The sequence below is a fragment of the Podarcis tiliguerta genome (assembly GCF_965153285.1).
Source record: "Podarcis tiliguerta genome assembly, chromosome: 16".
Taxonomy (NCBI): Eukaryota; Metazoa; Chordata; class Lepidosauria; order Squamata; family Lacertidae; genus Podarcis; species Podarcis tiliguerta.
In genome coordinates, this window is record NC_139549.1 from 6,737,719 (window position 1) to 6,756,473 (window position 18,755).

Sequence of the window (18,755 nt, forward strand, 5' to 3'; positions counted from 1 at the left end):
GCAGGATAGAACACATTATAGCACCACATGCTGTTCACCAGATCCAGCTGAATCCCAGATATTGAACTGAATTGTTGATGCGGGAATCATCCAGATGGAGAGAGGCAGCCCCATATCGCAGCTGTAGGTGCTCCTGAGGAGACCTCTCACCAGAGGCCCCCTCAAAGCTATCTTCAGCACTGGCATCATGAGACCCACCCCCATCTACTCCTCAAGTTCTAGACCCCCCAAGAACCCAATGCATGGCACCAAGGGTGCATTAAGACATGCAGAATATTGCATTAGTTTTCCTGATAAAACGCTTCTGTCCCATCTTCTACTGTTCCTTTCACACTGCACTACATGTTACTGAATGATGGCTTTTTGATCAATATATCGGCACGCTGTGCCAAATTTCGTTCACACCAGTGACCATATTGTGACGGGGAAAAAAGTCACTGGGCAACACTGTGAAGAGTCAGACACAAATGTGTGTGGGCCCAGACGCTCACACAGCCAACCAGTGGCATAGCATGTCGGGGACCACAAGGGTGGTTGCCCTGGGCACAACATTTTTATGGGTGCAAAATTTCAACACCCAGTGCTGCCTCAATACAGCTGTTCACTACCATCGCTGGGCTCCATTGTAAACAGCTTCTCCATGAGAACCAGAAAGTGACCTCTCCAGATAATGGAACAACTCTTCTTTTCTTATCTCTGCAGCTGTGATCTCCTGGGTGACACAGATGCCATTAGGCAGTTGAATGTGCATGTGTACTCCATCTGTTTCCCACCCACCCACCCCTCTGTGTCGCCCCGGGCACTGGCAAACCATGCTATGCCACTGCAAACAACCGAGCTTTAGGAAATTCACACACATTTGGGTGCAGGTCACCTTTGTGTACGTTTTTCATGGGTGGTAAGCCTATTCACAGAGAACCAGTCTGTCAATGGCTACCAGTCATGATAGCTATGCTCATCCTTCATGGTTGAAGGCAGTATCTAAGGTCAGAGACAGATCACTGACTTAAACGCACTCTGGAGTTTGTAGACTGAACGTTGTTGGTCTGTTTCCAGGCTCATTCCATTACAAAATTATACACATTGGGCAGGAGTCTAAACATCATTCTGCGGGGGATGAGCTAACAGCAGCAAAGAAGATGAAAACATTAATTTAGAGCAATTTGAGTTGTGCTCAGAGCCCTCCTTTAGATGGTGTGTTATTATTCAAGCCTGTATATATGTGTCTGTCATTCCTAAGTCAGCAAGCAATTTGGCTGGAACAGATGTAACCCGCTTCTCTTCAATCACTAGGTAAGACTCTAAATTGTTTTTCTTTCTTGCTTGCACTTTAGAGCTGGTCAAGGATGAACATAGACTAAATGGCCATGTTTTCCCTCCACTGTCAAAGGCAATGTGTCTCTGAATATCAGCTGGCACGAATCACAAGCGGGGAAAGTGCTGTTGCACTCTAGACCTGCTTGCCAGCTTCCCACAAGCATACAGTTGACCTTTGTGAAAACAGGATACTGGACTGGATGGGCTTTTGGTCTGATCCAACCAGGCTCTGTTTAGTTATTGCAGACCCTCCAGGGGTCCCAATTTTACAGGGACAGTCCTAGATTTACAGAAGCTGTCCCGGTGTCTGATTTGTTCCCGGAATGCCCCGCTTTTCCTTAATGGTAAAGGTACGGGACCCCTGACCATTAGGTCCAGTCGTGGATGACTGGACTCTGGGACTGGATTCTGGGGTTGCGGCACTCATCTTGCTTTATTGGCCAAGGGAGCCGGCATACAGCTTCCAGGTCATGTGGCCAGTTTGACTAAGCGGCTTCTGGGAAATCAAAGCAGTGCACGGAAATGCCGTTTACCTTCCCGCCGGAGCGGTACCTATTTATCTACTTGCCCTTTGACCTGCTTTCGAACTACTAGGTTGGCAGGAGCTGGGACCGAGCAATGGGAGCTCGCCCCATCGCGGGGATTCAAACTGCTGATTGGCAAGCCCTAGGCTCTGTGGTTTAACCCACAGCGCCACCTGCTTTTCCTTAGGACGGCCCTAATTTCATTGGAATTTTCAATGAAATCTGGAGGGTTTGGTAGGACGTCCCAACTTCCACCAGAGAAATGTTGGATGGTATGGAGTTATGTGACCCCCCCCCCAAGCCAACTGTAGGCTGCCCTGCATAGGAAAGATTTTTAAATGTTTAATTTATATATATTTATATTTATTTATTGGAAGCTGCCCAAAGTGGCTGGGGCAACCCATTTAGACAGGTGGTGTATAAATAATAAATAATTGTGCAGTGGTAAACCCCAGGCAGAAATAGAATGAAAGAGCAGAAAGGAATAAAGAACAGCATTGGTGATTCATAGCGTTTCAGCTTGGTGAACGGCTTATATAGCACAGATGACTGAGAACCTGCATAATGTGTGAGGGCTATTTGCCTATTGTTTGTGTTTCAAAACATATGAAGAGCCTGTGGAGGCAAAGCTTAGCCATTATGTCCAGTAGCCACTGATATCCTCCTCCTCCTCCATCAATTTGTCTAATTTGTCTCTTTTGAAGCCATCCAAGTTGGAGCCAACTGTTTAACCAGTGTTAAACCATAGTTTAACCAGTGCCAAGGTTGCAGGTCTGACAACTGCATAGTCCTGCATTGCAAGGGCGTTGGACTTGATGATCCTTGGGGCCCCTTCCAACTCTTCAGTTCTATGATTCTGTGGGAATCAAAGAAGCCATAACTGTCCTGAACCTTCCAGTGTTCAACTTTGTTGTATGTCCCTGAATCACAGGGAGCAGAGAGTGAGAGCCAGCATGGTGTAGTGGTTAAGAGTGGTAGAAGGTCCCATTCACGAGCTGTCACCCTCCGGACCTCTCAAGGAGGAGACACATGAGAGCCAGTGTGGTGTAGTGGTTAAGAGCGGTAGTCTCGTAATCTGGTGAACTGGGTTCGCGTCTCCGCTCCTCCACATGCAGCTGCTTGGTGACCTTGGGCTAGCCACATTTCTTTGAAGTCTCTCAGCCCCACTCACCTCACAGAGTGTTTGTTGTGGGGGAGGAAGGGAAAGGAGATTGTTAGCAGCTTTGAGACTCCTTTGAGTAGTGATAAAGCAGGATATCAAATCCAAACAACAACAACAACAACAACAACTCTTCTTCTTCTTCTTCTTCTTCTTCTTCTTCTTCTTCTTCTTCTTCTTCTTCTTCTTCTTCTTCTTCTTCAGCTTCTTTAAGCAGTTCCTAATCTCCTATGATCTGTATTTCTCAGCTCCTAACTTCTTCTTCTTCTTTTCTCTATCCATGCCATGCATAATATTACAAACTTCTATCATGTCACCTCTATTGTGCTCTAATTTTTCTTCATCTTAAACAACCTTTCCTTTAAAAAAAAAATACTTTAAAAGAAAAACACTATAGAAATGATATACCGGTAATCTAATTCCCTGCATTTTTGTTGTGGCTGTCATTGTAGATCCTTCTGGTTATTCCACCAACATGGCTCGCTACAGACTCAGTGTCACGCATTCCTCCCCGCTTCGCAACTCAGATGTTATGTTAACACCGCCATCCATCCATGTGGTTGTTCCGGTAATTCCGAATGCTTCCAAAGAGATAGCCACTGCTAAACATCAACCCTGCTATGGTTCCCTGTATGACATAAGTTCTTGGCCACGCAGGGCTGTTCATTCCTCCTTACCGACTTCTGAGTCTTTTAAGGGAAGAAAAGCCACTCATGGAAAATCTTACACTCTTCGAAGGAAGCCACCTCTCCTCTCATACAGGTATATAAGAGTCTAACTGGGCAGGAACATCCAGTGAAAACAATCTATAAAGGACAATCTTTCTAAAGTCTTATTTCCCACTCGCCACCAGAAATGCTAACCATGCATAATTCCAATTGAAAGTGTGCTACTTAAAATAATCTGGCCTGGCCTTATACCGAGGTCCATCAAGCTTGGTTTTGTTTATGTTTATCACCTGTGGCTCTCCAGGGGTTTTCAGACAGGGGTCTGGAGGTCTTGCCTGGAGGTACCAGAGATTGAACACGGAACCTTCTGCAAGCTACGAAGATTTTCTACCACATAGTCCTCACTGGGAACCACAAGGTTAGTGGGACAAGAAAAAGGATATCTGTACAGAGGTGTAACCACAGAGAAACCTATCCACCATCACCCCATGGATATTCCAGACCCCTTGTTTAGATTTTAAAGTTTCTGGGCTTTTTACTCATGTGAAGATATACAATGAAGCATGCAAGAATGATGGATTGCTTCAAGTGCTCCTTTGTGTCCCTTGTGCTGAATGTTAGATGGGAAGGTCCTTGGGATGGAGACCCCACCTTCTTGTCCTTTGAAAAGGGCTGTGCACATCCCTAGCAGAAGTAAACAAATGCATCAACTGATTCAAAATAAATGAGAATAACAAAGAAACAGGCTCGCTTCTGCCTCCTTCTGTTCTGTCCTGTGAATAACAAGCACTGGGATAAGTGACATGCCCTTGTTTCGTTTCAAATTTAGGAGGTGGAGTTATGCTATTGGCATTTCATACAATGAAATAGCTTGAAACACATTATGGTAACTGCAGGATCCTACAGATGTTCCTTCGGGAGCAAATCCTCTTGTGTTCTGCTGGGTTTTCTCCCAAGTTAAGTGGTCACAGGATGGAAAAAAAGGGCCCAAGTGGAATCTATGGGGCATTCTGCTAAAGTCTTCCCTGGTTAAAAGGCTTAGGGAAGACACTTGGAATAAGCGACAGTGGACAAGGTAGGGCAAATTCATGGAGGATAAGGCTATCTATGGTTACTAGCCAAGATGGCCTTCCTCTGCCTCCACAGTTGGCGGTAGTAATGCTTCTGAGTACCAGTTTTTGGAAACCTCAGAAGGGGAGAGTGCTCTCATGCTCAGGGGCTCCTTGAGGGGTCACCACAAGCATCTGGCTGACCACTGTGAGAAGAGGATGCCGGACTTGATGGACCATTGGCCCGATCTATCAGGCCCTTCTTATGGTATTACACTTACGAATGGGGCGGGGGGAATGGGAAGCCATCCCAACTCAATACAGTGGTACCTCAGGTTACAGACGCTTCAGGTTACAGACTCTGCTAACCCAGAAATAGTACCTCAGGTTAAGAACTTTGCTTCAGGATGAGAACAGAAATTGCGTGGCCATGGCATGGTGGCAGTGGGAGACCCCATTAGCTAAAGTGGTACCTCAGGTTAAGAACAGTTTGAGGTTAAGAACGGACCTCCAGAATGAATTAAGTTCTTAACCTGAGGTACCACTGTATGTAGGGTCCTCCTCCTCTCAGACAAAGACATTTGCACCAGCTACCCCCAAGGCTGTTGAGAAGCCATTTGCCTGACTGTACCCCAGCCTTTGGCTGATGGGAGCTGCAATCCAACAATATTTGGAAGGCACCAGCTTGAGGGTGGCTGTCATATCTTACGTCACTACACTGCCAGGCAAGTTGCCATGTAATCAGTTCCGAAAACCTTTTTGTGTGTGTGTCTTACTGCTAATTAGCAGGAAGTGGGGGTTTTGCCTTATGTAAATCTGCCTGTCGTAAGGTCAGTAGAAACATCTTGCGGTTCATCTGCAAAAAACGATGGAGCAAGTAACACACAAGGCGGATTTTGAGACGGACGAGCCTTTTGCGTGTTGAAGTCCCCAAGCCACCCCTCAAATAACTCACAACACACACATATATTTTTTAAAGGTTTTTGGCATAATTTTTGCCACATCTTTATTAACATACATGATTGTTATTGGTTGCTTAAGCATTGGTTAAGACTATCTGTTCCCCCCGCCTGGGGACAGAACTGACTTCCAGATACCACCGAAAGCCAGTAAGGGAAAACAATAATGGGGAGAAATGGAGCTGAGTGACAGGCCCTCACTTCTCCCCGCATGCTCCCTAGGGCTTGCCGGCCCTAGCCCCATTCCAGGGATTCGGACGAAAGCATGGCAAGCCCCTGGATTCCTTCAACAGAATTCCTCTTCCACAGCAACATTGGAGAGGCAGGCCCAGCCTATCCTTGCCCCTCCTCCAACCAATTGATAACCAATGCCTAACCGCAACTTACAAGTTGTGACGATTTGCTACGTAGTACGCAAAAACCAAATGGCCCAGCCAATCAGCCAGATGGACAAAATTCCTACCAGGCCCCTGCCACAACAGCAGATGAACCCATGACAGGCATAGCAAGGTCAGCGCAGCAAACCCTTAAATTCAGGGCGGGTGTTCTGATGCACGCAGAAAAGAGAAAGTTCCCAAGCTGCGTGCCCTGTATATAAGCAATTAGATCCCTCCCACCAAATTGCAACACATAAATTGCCCCAGCAACTCGACCAACCAATCATTGCCACAGGCCAACTTTCCAATCCTGCCTGGCAACCGAGGGGCAGCCTGTTAGACCCCACCGCAACCCAAGTTCTCTATTAGGAAGAACACTCTTTGTCTCCATAGCATCCCTCAGACTTTTAGAAGCTCTGATCCATAACATCAAGTTCTTAGTAGGCATCATTGCCTCCTGGTGGCCATGAACTGCATTAACTCCTAATATCCTTCAAATTCTGATGATTTGTTTTATAGCACAATTTTAGGTATCCACCCCCCAAAACCTTGGAGAATGTAGGGTTGTAGGCCATGCTAGTCCTACTCAGAGTAGACTAGTTGGAATTAATGGGCATGATTGACTCATTAATTTCAGTGGGTCTGCTTTGAGTAGAACTTGGTGGGATACAACTCTTAGTCTTCCCTCAACAGTGAAGGTGCTCTAACCCTTTTCACTGTTTTAACTCAGTTCTACAAATCATCTCAGCAGTGGTCTGTATGCTTTAGCCTTCCTGAGTGTCTGTGCCTCACTTAAAACTGGGGAAAGCAAAACACCGCAGTCCCTCCATTTGTGCTTTTTCAGAATAGGAAGTGTGGGAAGCCAGGGAAGGTGGTTGAGGGCTTCAGAAATGCTTCCTGGAAAGTTCTCTCTCTCCCCCCCCCCCCCCCTCTCTCTCACACACACACACTGCATGCTTGACATTTTGTTTACAGGTCCCACTTGTGTTTACAATAAAAATACAAGTGCTGAGGAGTACTCTCATCTTCCACAAGGTAGCAGCACATTTCCACTTTTTAAAGCTTTGCTACGGGAGCGGGACCTTCTCCTTGTTGCTAGTATACTACAATCCCCATCGACCACAGCGTGCATGGCCAATGGCTGGGGATGATTGGAATTGTAGTTTAGCAACATCCGGAGCAGGGATCAGCAACCTTTTTCAGCTGTGGGCCGGTCCACTGTCCCTCAGACCATGTAGGGGGCCAGACTATATTTTGAAGGGGGGGGGGAATGAACAAATTCCTATGCCCCACAAATAACCCAGAGGTGCATTTTAAATAAAAGGACACATTTTAATAAAGGACACATTAAATAAAAGGACACACTGATTCCCGGACCGTCTGCGGGCTGGATTGAGAAGGCGATTGGGCCAGATCTCGCCCCTGGGCCTTAGGTTGCATACCCCTGATCTGGAGGGTCAAGTTTATTCACACCTGCTTTCTTTATTTTATTCATTCACCCATAATATTTTATTAAAGGTTTTTCCTAATACAATGAAATAAAAGGAGCTAATCTACTCAAAAACAAAAACAGAGAAAGAAAGAAAGAAAGAAAGAAAGAAAGAAAGAAAGAAAGAGTCCATAGCCCTTAACCCTTGTCACACACAGAAATGTAGCTGTCAACTTTTCCCTTTTCTTTTGAGGAATCCTATTTGGAATAAGGGAATTTCCCTTTAAAAAAGGGAAAAGTTGACCGCTATGCACAGAAAGAGGTAGACCCTCCCAGCTCTCACCTAGGAGCTTCCTTTTCTTCTCCCAGTCTCTCACCCTGGGACCTTGCTTTCCCTGCCTCTCACTCAGGGTTTTCCAACCAACCACTCACCACCTTTCTTTAAGAGAAACTCCGATTAGATTTTTGGCATCTCCCCAATTTTGGGATTTCTTGGGTAAAAAATTGTATAACTGACAGTGAATTCGTTATCACCATCAATACAACAACTACTACTAATGCAGGCAGTGACCGCTTTGGGTGCGTCTGATATGTGCACAACTGCACACACACACACACACACCACGCTAAACCTGGAAGTGACCCAAAAAAGTCACAAAAAGGGACAGAATGGGGCAGGGCCAAAATGGGGTGCTTGCAGGCTTCTTCAATGGGTATTTTGATTACGCGTGATTTCACAAACACGCAATGACCCAGAACGCAACCCTCGCACAACAGGGAGTTGCCTGTATACTATTTGGTGTTATATATACTCTGGCTCTTTAGAGCCTGTCAACTTCCTTCCCTCCCACCTCGTGGCTTTCAAAATTAACCTTTATATCACTGCATTTTGTACGTTTCCCAATTCTAATTACACTCATTCCAAAATAGCTCATAATTTAAATGAAAATAGAAAAATAGAAATTTTCTCATTACAAGTCTCCAGACAACTCTGCTAGTGATGTTAATTGCTTACAATAATCTTTCAACTAATAAATTTACTCCAGTCCTTTTGGAATACTTGATCTTGCTGGTTTCGGATTTTTCCTGTCAGCTTTGCCAGTTCTGCAATGTCCACCATCTTCATCTGCCGTTCTTCTTTCGTTGGTACTTCTCGTTGTTTCCATTTTGGGGCTAAAAGAATTCTTGCCGCAGTTGTTGCATACATAAACAGTCTTTTATCTTCCCACTATTTGGTTATTTACGGCAGGGTCTGAGACAGTATGAGAATATCTGAAGGACGGGCTGATTTGGTTGATTAGATATTTGGGGACATAAGAAGCTGCCTTAAACTGAGTGAGACCTTGGGTCCATCTAGATCGCCATTGTCTACACTGGCTACATCAGGAGTGACATTTGAGATTTAAAAAAACGCTAGAATATTACATGTCAGTCAAGTCAAATGCCAAATATGTGAGGTTGTATGGAAAATGTACTATTGGCTGTATAAGTAATAAAATGATGCCAAGCTATATTTACCCCAAAAAAAACCAGGCTGAAAATTATAGTCCTTGTCTAGATTTTAAATGATGTGCTAATTTCACCATAATTACAATATTACATTGTGAGTGTGGCCACCTCTCTAATGTAAGGTATGGAGAACCCCATGACATCCCAAATTATAGGAAAGACCTGTGGTGGATCTACACACAGACACCCCCCCCCCCGCGCTATAAATAAGTCAGAAATTAAATAGTTATCACAAAAGAAAGGGGGGATAAACCTATGTAAAAATTGCATAGAAAATTTGTTTGCTCTCTGGCGCCATCTGCCATTGCATGTTTATAACGCATTCAAAGTGTTGCTTTTGATTAACGTAGCTGAGTCCCTGGATGCTATCCTATGATTGTGAGGACTACAATACTGATATCGTGGTTGTGTGGTTACCTCTTTCTTTCTGCTGAAACTTTCAAGCCTTACACACATACGCCTGAACCCAGGAAATAATTAAATCATCCTGGGATGTACGTGTAAGGAAACTGAAATGCCCGGTTGCGCAATTGACATCAACCCATGTATCGGAAGGCCAATTAGGAAAGAAAAACAAATAAGTCACAGCCCGAAGCCTGTAATACTGATTTAATCATCTGGATGACTGCGTTTGATTTGACAGATTTGGACAAGGCTCAGTGAGGTTCTGTATGGTTTTGTAATTCTAGATAAACCTTTTAAAACAGGTTAATTTTATGTATAGCGAATTATTGCAATGATGATACTGTGTCCTTAACAGGTGAACATCAGATGATCCTTACTAGGTTAGGTTTAAGGGGTCCCATCTTGTACAGCAGGGGTAGGCAACCAAAGGCCCGTGGGCCGGATCCGGCCCAATTGCCTTCTAAATCCGGCCTGCAGACGGTCCAGGAATCAGCATATTTTTACATGAGTAGAATGTGTGTTTTTATTTAAAAGGCACCTCTGGTTTATTTGTGGGACATAGGAATTTGTTCATTTTTCCCCCAAAATATAGTCTGGCCCACCACATGGTCTGAGGGACGGTGTACTGGCCCATGGCTTTAAAAGGTTGCTGACCCCTGTTGTACAGCATTCTCTTCTCACAGTGGCCTTTGGAAAGTCTGCAAGCTTGACCCGAGCACAGCAGTAGTTCTCCACAGTTGTGAGTCCCGGTAGCTGGTATTCCCAGGAAACTTTCTTGAACAATAGCAGTGAACTATAGTCATCATGGGACACGGGTGGCACTGTGGGTTAAACCACAGAGCCTAGGACTTGCCAATCAGAAGGTTGGCAGTTTGAATCCCCCCGACGGGATGAGCTCCCGTTGCTCGGTCCCTGCTCCTGCCAACCTAGCAGTTTGAAAGCACGTCAAAATGCAAGGTGATAAATAGGTACCGCTCTGGCAGGAAGGTAAACAGTGTTTCCGTGCGCTGCTCTGGTTCTTCAGAAGCGGCTTAGTCATGCTGGCCACATGACCCGGAAGCTGTACACCGGCTCCCTCGGGCAGTAAAGCGAGATGAGCGCCGCAACCCCAGAGTCGGCCACAACTGGACCTAATGGCAGGGGTCCCTTTACCTTATTGTCTGAAGGAGTTATTAGTGCTTTCAATGTATGGTGTGAATATGGTTACTCACTCTCTCTCTTACACACCCTCCAACATTTCTCTGATTAAAATAAGGACATCCTATTCTCGAATAATAACAATATTAATAAATTTTATTATTTATACCACACTCACCTGAACGAATTGCCCCAGCCACTATGGGTGGCTTCCAACATACCGTATTTTTTGCTCTATAAGACTCACTTTTCCCCTCCTAAAAAGTAAGGGGAAATGTGTGTGCGTCTTATGGAGCGAATGCAGGCTTCACAGCTATCACAGAAGCCAGAATAGCAAAAGGGATCGCTGCTTTCACTGCACAGCGATCCCTCTTGCTGTTCTGGCTTCTGAGATTCAGAATATTTTTTTTCTTGTTTCCCCCCTCCAAAAATTAGGTGCGTCTTGTGGTCTGGTGCGTCTTATAGAGCGAAAAATACGATATATAAAAACATAACAAAACATTTAAAAACTTCCCTAAACAGGGCTATCTTTAGATGTCTTCTAAAGGTTGTACAGTTACTAAGCTGGATCAGGGATCGCGTATCTCCATACCCTCCAACATTTATCTGATGAGAATAGGGACCTCCTAAGGAAAAGTGGGACATTCTGGGATTAAGTCAGAAACTGGGACGGCTTATGTAAATCCAGGAGTGACCCTGGAAAATAAGGACATGGGGGGGGGGTCTGCATTTATTCATAGTGTGGAATGAGCAGCCAAGCAACAAGAGGCTAAAATTACGACAATTTCTTAAAATATTCAGTGGACTCCATTTTTCTGGGGTGAGATGGACTGGAGGGGGGAGAGAGAGAGGGAGCGTTCATCTCTGCCACTCTTCATTGCTTCTTCAAAACAAGCCTTGCACTATTAGCCTTGAGTAATTGCCATAACTACTGCTTGCCCTTTTTTCTGCAAGGCAGGCAAAGCAGGGGATAATTACACCCTCGAGGCAGGGAGAGGTACCAGTTGGATTCCCAGCAAAGGGAAAGAAGGATCTTTGAAGTGCTTTCACAAGATCCCTGTAATGGTTTGTTCCTTGTCATGGGATATGAATGCCTGTCAACAGCAGCTTATCAAGCCATGTTCAGATGCCTGCCCTGGCCTCCTCAGATGACAGCATTTTTTAAAAGACAGAGAGAGAGACAGAGAGAGAGAGAGAGGAATGAATCATCACTGTGCTTAATGCCTATCTGCCAAACAGCAAATGATCTGGAATATCGAGAGCAGAGCATGTGTGATGATGAGGTTTTGTGAGATATCTGGCTTGAGGTATTCCCTCCTCGGAGGGTTGGGCCACAGATACTTTGCAGCAACTTTTGTTCCCTGGCCTGTTTGTGACATCTCTTTTCCTCCCTCCTAGCATCCCAGGGAATAAGGAGTTGCTCTGCGACTCATAAGCTTTGAGAAAGGAACAAAGAATAGCTACTGAGTGATTAAGGCAACATAGGTAATCTGTGGACCTCCTTATCCTGGCCAGGCCCATAAGATTGGATCCTGTTTGTTTGTTTTAAATTTCACACTTACATCTGATTTGTTTCCCCCCAAGAGCTCAACATGGCATACATGCTTCTCCTCCTCCTTTAATGCCCACAGCAACCCTGTTGATAGAGAAGAGATGAGCTGTTGATGGTGGTGAGGAAGGTATAACCATTGACTTACACGGAGTCAGGAGGAGATGAGACAAATTTGTGGAGAAGGACAGGTCTGCCACATGGACATGGTAACTGAAATCTCCAGTTTCTGGGGGACTCTACCTCCGAATTCCACTTGTTGAGAAGAATGCAGCGAGGGAAGCCCACTGTAGAGTGACCCTGCCAAACTATTTTGATAGTCTTACGACCTAAATCTATTTGAAAGAACAAATCCTCCCAGCTGCCAGTGTTTACCTTCTGAGATGCACACCACAAGATAAAAATTGAGAAGGATATCATATGTATTTAGATTTTGCCTTTTGGGTCACATTGGACTTCTGGTGCACTGTCTTTTCTGCTCCAATAGGAGGAGTGCATTGATTAGAAGTGGAATCTATACACTGCCATCTGACAATAATCCTTAGAAAGTGTCAGGAATGAGCCAGCTCCAAGCGAAGGTTTGTAGCCAACTGCAGAAAGCAGCCAGGAACAGAGAGGCTTAGATATTGGTCAGGAAGGGGAGAGCTGGCAGCTGCAGACTTCGGCTCTGACTGACCTTGACGGGCAGGCTGCTAAGGCAGTAGCTTAGAGCAGGCTAGAACACAGCCAAAGCTTACAGAAAGCACAAAAAGGCACGAACAAACTCAGAGACAGCCTCTGAGAACAGGAAGAGGTTGGAGCTGATCCATTAAGTTTGAAAAGTCGGCAGATGGGAGGGCTTCTAGATAGGAAGCAAAAGAAGAAACACAAGGGTCGTAAGTTCAATATCTTCTGTAGATTCCGGAAATAGTTTTCAGAAGGGTCATCTTGAGTAATGATGCCAGAGGCTTTGTTGGAGCCGTCCTGAGCTATCTGTTTGTTTTTGCAATAAGTCCTCCTTTTTAATTACCTACGCTTACTGTGTTATCAAGCTGGGAACCTGGACTCCTGAGAGAAAGAGGCCTTCTATCCACTATTGTCTCTTATCTGACAATGTTCCTATCCTCTCTTTCTCCAGTAGTAGTATAATGCTGATGATTGTCCCACTTTTACTCCAAGGAGCTCAAGGAAGTGTGCATGACTCTCTTTCTTTCAACTTTATGTTCATAACAACCCCATGAGATAGCTTAGGCTGAGATACTGTCTGATTCAGGGTCACTCAGAGAACTTCATAACTGGGTGGAGATTGGAACTCTGCTCTCCGAGCTAATAGTCCAATACTCTAACCACTGCGCCACCACTGTCTTTCATGGTATGTCCTTCCATTGACTTGAATACATTGGGAAATATTTACACTTACACATCAGCATTTCAACCACTTCAAAGCGACTTCAGTGGTGTTACTGATAAGCCGATGAAAGTTGCAACTATGGTCCCACTTACCTGGGAGTATGCCACATTTAATTGAATGGGACTTACCTCCGGCTGGGCATGTGGAATACTGCATTCATGTGCTACATAATTAAATCCGCAAATTGTAGTGACAACATGTTAGATGGCTTTTTAAAAAGGATTAGAGAAATTCTATTGGCTTAACTGAGGATGATGTGGCTAATTGAGGGCGCACCTAATTGGGTCATTGGTTCAATGTGGTTATCAGGGGAGAAGCACAGCATAGGCTGATAAGCACCTCGTGGCAGCCTAGTAGTGATGGAAGGCTTATCTCTGAACTATCATTTCATGGGTAACCAACCAGATGTGGTTAGGACTCCACCTCCCATCAGAACCATCCAGTATGGCCAATGGTCAGGAATGATGGCACCTGTGGCTCAGCAACATCTAGAGGCACATGGGTTAGCCACCCCCAGTTTGCACAGACTTGGGTTAGGATACTTCCCTGGGTTCTGAGGGCTCCATTGACACAAAGAAGTATGAGGGCAGCTAATTGTGTATTCTGCCGCAGATCCCTGAAAGCAATACAGCCATGTGTCCTGAGCCCATACCCTCCAACATTGCTCTGATGAAATGGGAACCTCCTATTCCATACCTTTGTTCATTATTTTTTAAATTTGTATACCGTCCTTCATCCATAGATCCCAGGGTGGTTCACAGCATAAAAATGTAATTTAAAAACTCAAAACACGTACTAAAAACAAGAACAAAAAAATAACAACACAAACCAAGCTATAGTCAACTGGGAGGAAGTCCAATTAAACTTACTCAGTATATGAATATAGGATTATGCTATAAAATATTGTAAAATGGGGCATATTGAGCAATGCAGCAGAAAGGTGTGGCCACAATGTCTCTCACCATATAATGCGCCACTTTGCATGTGTGCAACCTTAATGAGTGTTTGTGAAGCTTCATGGGATTCCTTTGTTCTAAAGAATAAGGAATTGAAACCTCTCCCAGATGGGGTCATTATCTCCTGACGAAGATGGTAGACAAGCAAAGCCCAAGGCAAGCGAAGGGAAGGCCACCAGTTCAAGGATGACATATGGAATTCCCTGTTCCCCCAAAATCCTGCTGGATAAAACCAAAGGTCTACTGCCCACACACCTGCAAAGCAGACTCATGAGACCCAAGCATTGGGGAAATAGTTGATATATAATTGGAGGAACTGCTAACCAACTTTAACCCAATTTAAAAAGTACAGGCAGGTGAGGATTCAAGCCTAGACCCCTGGGCAAGTTGTGGCTCCCCAGTAAAAGATGGGGAAAGATTATGTCCTTCTAGCTAGGTGAACCTTGGGTAAGAAGCCAGCATGAGCTGCCTTCTTAGGCTCATTGGTCCATCCAATGTGTATTGCCAACACTGTCCAAGAGCTGCTCTCCAGGTTTCAGAATAGAGACACCCTTAGCCCTACCTGAAGATACCCTACAGGGGATTTGACCTAGCTTGGAGCCTTCTGCTGGCCAAACATGTGTTCTACCCCATGGGAAATGGTCCTTCCTCTAGAAATACAGTACGATTCCATCCCCCAGAGTTCTGGATGAAGGGTTGACTTAAAGAGAAACTTAGGGAGTTGCCTTATACAAAGTCAGATTATTGGTTCATCTAGCTTGGTCTGTATTGGCCAACAGCAACTCACCAGGGTTTCAGATTGGATACATTCCCAACCAGACCTGGAGACGCCAGGGAACTTCTACATGCAAGTCAGGTGCTTTAAAACTGGACCCATGCCGGCTTTGAAACTGTGTCATCAAACCGGACATTTTTACAGCTTTAACTTTATTTAAAAAAACAGCTCTGGGCTTTAGTTACCCCTTCAGCCTTTTGAGAAACCAATAGTGTTGTTTGATTAGCTTGCAAACAAAAAACAAAAAAAAACCCCAGCAGAAATCCTCAGGAGGTTTATGTGTCTTATGACGCTGACACAGAGACATGTTCTACAAGAGAGTCATGGTGTGAAACTACTTCTCCAGGTAGCTTGTATTGGGGTGGGAGCAGGGGAGGAACCAACTCAAACAAAGAAACTGGGATTTTTAATAAGCATAATTACAGCAGTTAGAAGTAATTGCAAAGGCAGCTGAGCTTCTCTGAGCAGTTTTTCCCCCTAGATGAGACAATCCAGGTGAACTCTGAAACACACTAATTTTGTGCTTTCAATAGAGGCTTAGCAACTGCGACTTGGGAACACCCATGCTTGATGCACTAAGACCAGTGGAAATGGATAAAGTTGCCTGGAATCGCTAAGAGATTCTATCTGAAATTTCTCTAACTGCCCTCAAAATAATCCAGGCTGGATTATTGCAATGCGCTCTGTGTGGGACTCTCCTGGAAGACAATTCAGGAACTTCAGCTGATCCAAAACGCAGCAGTTCCTTGAATGGTCTTCTGCTTTTGATAAACTCTTTAAGAGGAAAGGTGATTCTTTGGTGTCAGTCTGGTGGAGACCTTATAACCATTGCTTATAACAGGCTCAGGGAATTTTGGGCCCTTTGTTGTTGTTGTTTAGTCGTTTAGTCGTGTCTGACTCTTCATGACCCCATGGACCAGAGCACGCCAGGCACCTCTGTCTTCCACTGCCTCCCGCAGTTTGGTCAAACTCATGCTGGTAGCTTCGAGAACACTATCCAACCATCTCGTCCTCTGTCGTCCCCTTCTCCTTGTGCCCTCCATCTTTCCCAACATCAGGGTCTTTTCCAGGGAGTCTTCTCTTCTCATGAGGTGGCCAAAGCATTGGAGCCTCAGGATGTTGTTAAACAACAGTTCTCATCATCCCTGGCCATTAGCAGTGATTTCTAGAGCAGATGGGAGTTGTAGTTTGGTAGCATCTGGATGGCCAAAGGTTTCCCAAACCTACCTTATACCCTGAGCAGTACAAATAGAAGTATCATACGCCCCAGAACCTTTCCCTCAATATTTGCAAAAATCATTCTCGAATCCCAGCTTCTTTATTTCTATACAGATACTCTTTAAGGGTCAAAAATCCTCTCAAGGCTCTTCACAGAAGCAGCCATCAGAACTAATTCAAGACATTAGCCATCTATGCTACCATAGGTAAAGGTGGCAACACATAAAAGTATAGACCAGGTGTGGGGAACATTTTGGTTCTCCAGATGTTGCTGAACTAGAACTCCCACCATCTCATGTTTGCCGAGGCTGATGGGAGATGGGAGACCAATGAAAACTGGACGGCCATAGGTCTTCCAGAACTGGTATAGACCAGCAACCATATTTGGATATGAATTGCTTGGGGAAACAAGGTATTGAAGATCTATTCAAAAACAACTGGAGAGGGACACACACATATCTTTCATTAGATAGAGTTCCATAGGGATGAGGCCACCACTGAAAAGGTTATGTCTCTTGTGCCCACCATGGATTGGATGGATTCTAGTGATAATCCTATAAGAAAGATCCCTGTGGGCCTACACAAATTCATATAGACATAGGTCACCCTTTAAATAATCCCGCCATAAGCGGTTTATGGCAAGGATGGGGAAGCTGTGACCCTCCAGATGTTGGACTTCAGTCCCCACCAACCATGACGATTGGGCATGCTTGATGGGGCTGATGGGAGTTAGAGTCTGAGAAAAACAACTAGTGGGCACCTGATTATCCACTCCTGATCTAAATAGCTTCCCCTTCCCATTGGGGAGGGGGAAGACTGCTGCATTTACTCATCAGTAAGAGGTGTTCCTCCTTATGAGCTAGCTGTTATATATTTTAAATGCCATCCATCCATTTGCATTTTCCAACATCTGGAGAACTCAGGTGCCCCAGGTCTGCTCTAGATGGACCAATAGTCTGACTCCATATTGAGAAATTTCATGTGGTCATGGAATCTTTGATGCCATTGTCCTAAATCCAAAATGGTGCCCTCTTTTATTTGGAGTCTCCCTGCCAACATTGCAAGGTAAACACCTAGGAATGAGCTGTGGTTGAAGCTGCTCATTCATCAGTGACCCAAGGCTGTCAGAAGGGCCATGCTTTGAAATCCCTGTAATTACCCAGGCTTCTTTGTTTACAATGCCAGATCACAATCTCGGTGTAATAGAAGGGACAACACCCTGCTTGCTTCTTTCATGTTGCTTGTCATGGGTCAGGAGGAAACAAAATTAATTGCTTCTAGCCTGATTCTTCAGAAAAGGTCCTTCTTGCTGCTTCTGGGTGCTTCTGCCGTGCATGGGAGAATGTGGGTTGTATCCAAGTTCCATCCTGTACAGTGTAAACTAGGCATGGTCAAACTTGACCCTCCAGCTGTTTTAGGACTACAGTTCCCATCATCCCTGACCACTGGTCCTGCTAGCTAGGGATGATGGGAGTTGTAGTCCCAAAACAGCTGGAAGGCCAAGTTTGGCCATGCCTGGAGTAGACCCATTGAAATTCAAGTTCATCCTTTCCCATGGGTCTGCTCTATAATGTTGTATACACTATAATGTTGTATACAGCACTCTGTCCATTTCATTTTCTTTTTTTCCTAGTTTTCAGTTCAATTCAGTAATTTCTTAATCATCTATCTATAATCTTTGCCATACTCAGAATAGCACCCTTAATGTTAATGGGCATGACTTAGCTTATGGCAATCAGTCTGAAGCATTTTGCTGATCATCTCTTCTAAAGAGGTGTCAATCACATGCCATCACCCTTGAAGTGTTTAAAGCTAAACTCCTAGCTTAGTTATTATATGTGGCTCAGATTTGGCCAAACACTCACTGTGGATCTACAGAAGCTGTTCAATCTAAATTCCTAAGGCAATTTTTTTCCTGTTCCATCCTGTGTTCCAAATGCTTCATTGCACTAAGAGGCTAACCTCCCCTCTGTTGAATTACAGATTTGGCATAGGACCCCACTGATCTACTACCCTTAGTATCGCAAGATTGTCATGAAAGTGCTTGGACTAAAATTGCCAACCAAATTTGTGGAAGTGTGAATTTTTAATTATAGGTGTGTTTTAGCTCAGGTATTCATTTGGGAAGCACACATTGAAATGTGAATTAAAGGAAATCCCACTCATCCCCATTTTGAAATTGGGGGAAAAAATAAGAACCTGCTGATTTAGGTCAACGGTCCATCTAGTCTCATACCCTTTTCGCAGTTGCCAACCAGATGCCAATGGGAAGCCCTGACTACAACTCTCCTCACCTGTGAACCCCAGAAACTGGTATTCAGAAGGAAACTACTT

General features: G+C 44.7%; 1 long non-coding RNA gene across 1 annotated transcript; it reads left to right on the forward strand.

The window, feature by feature from the left end:
• Positions 1–572: 572 nt before the first annotated feature.
• LOC310666290 lies at positions 573–4,417 on the forward strand. The gene is made up of 2 exons (XR_014505857.1): positions 573–1,293; positions 3,453–4,417. It is a non-coding gene; the product is annotated as an uncharacterized lncRNA (long non-coding RNA).
• The last annotated feature ends 14,338 nt before the right edge of the window (positions 4,418–18,755 follow it).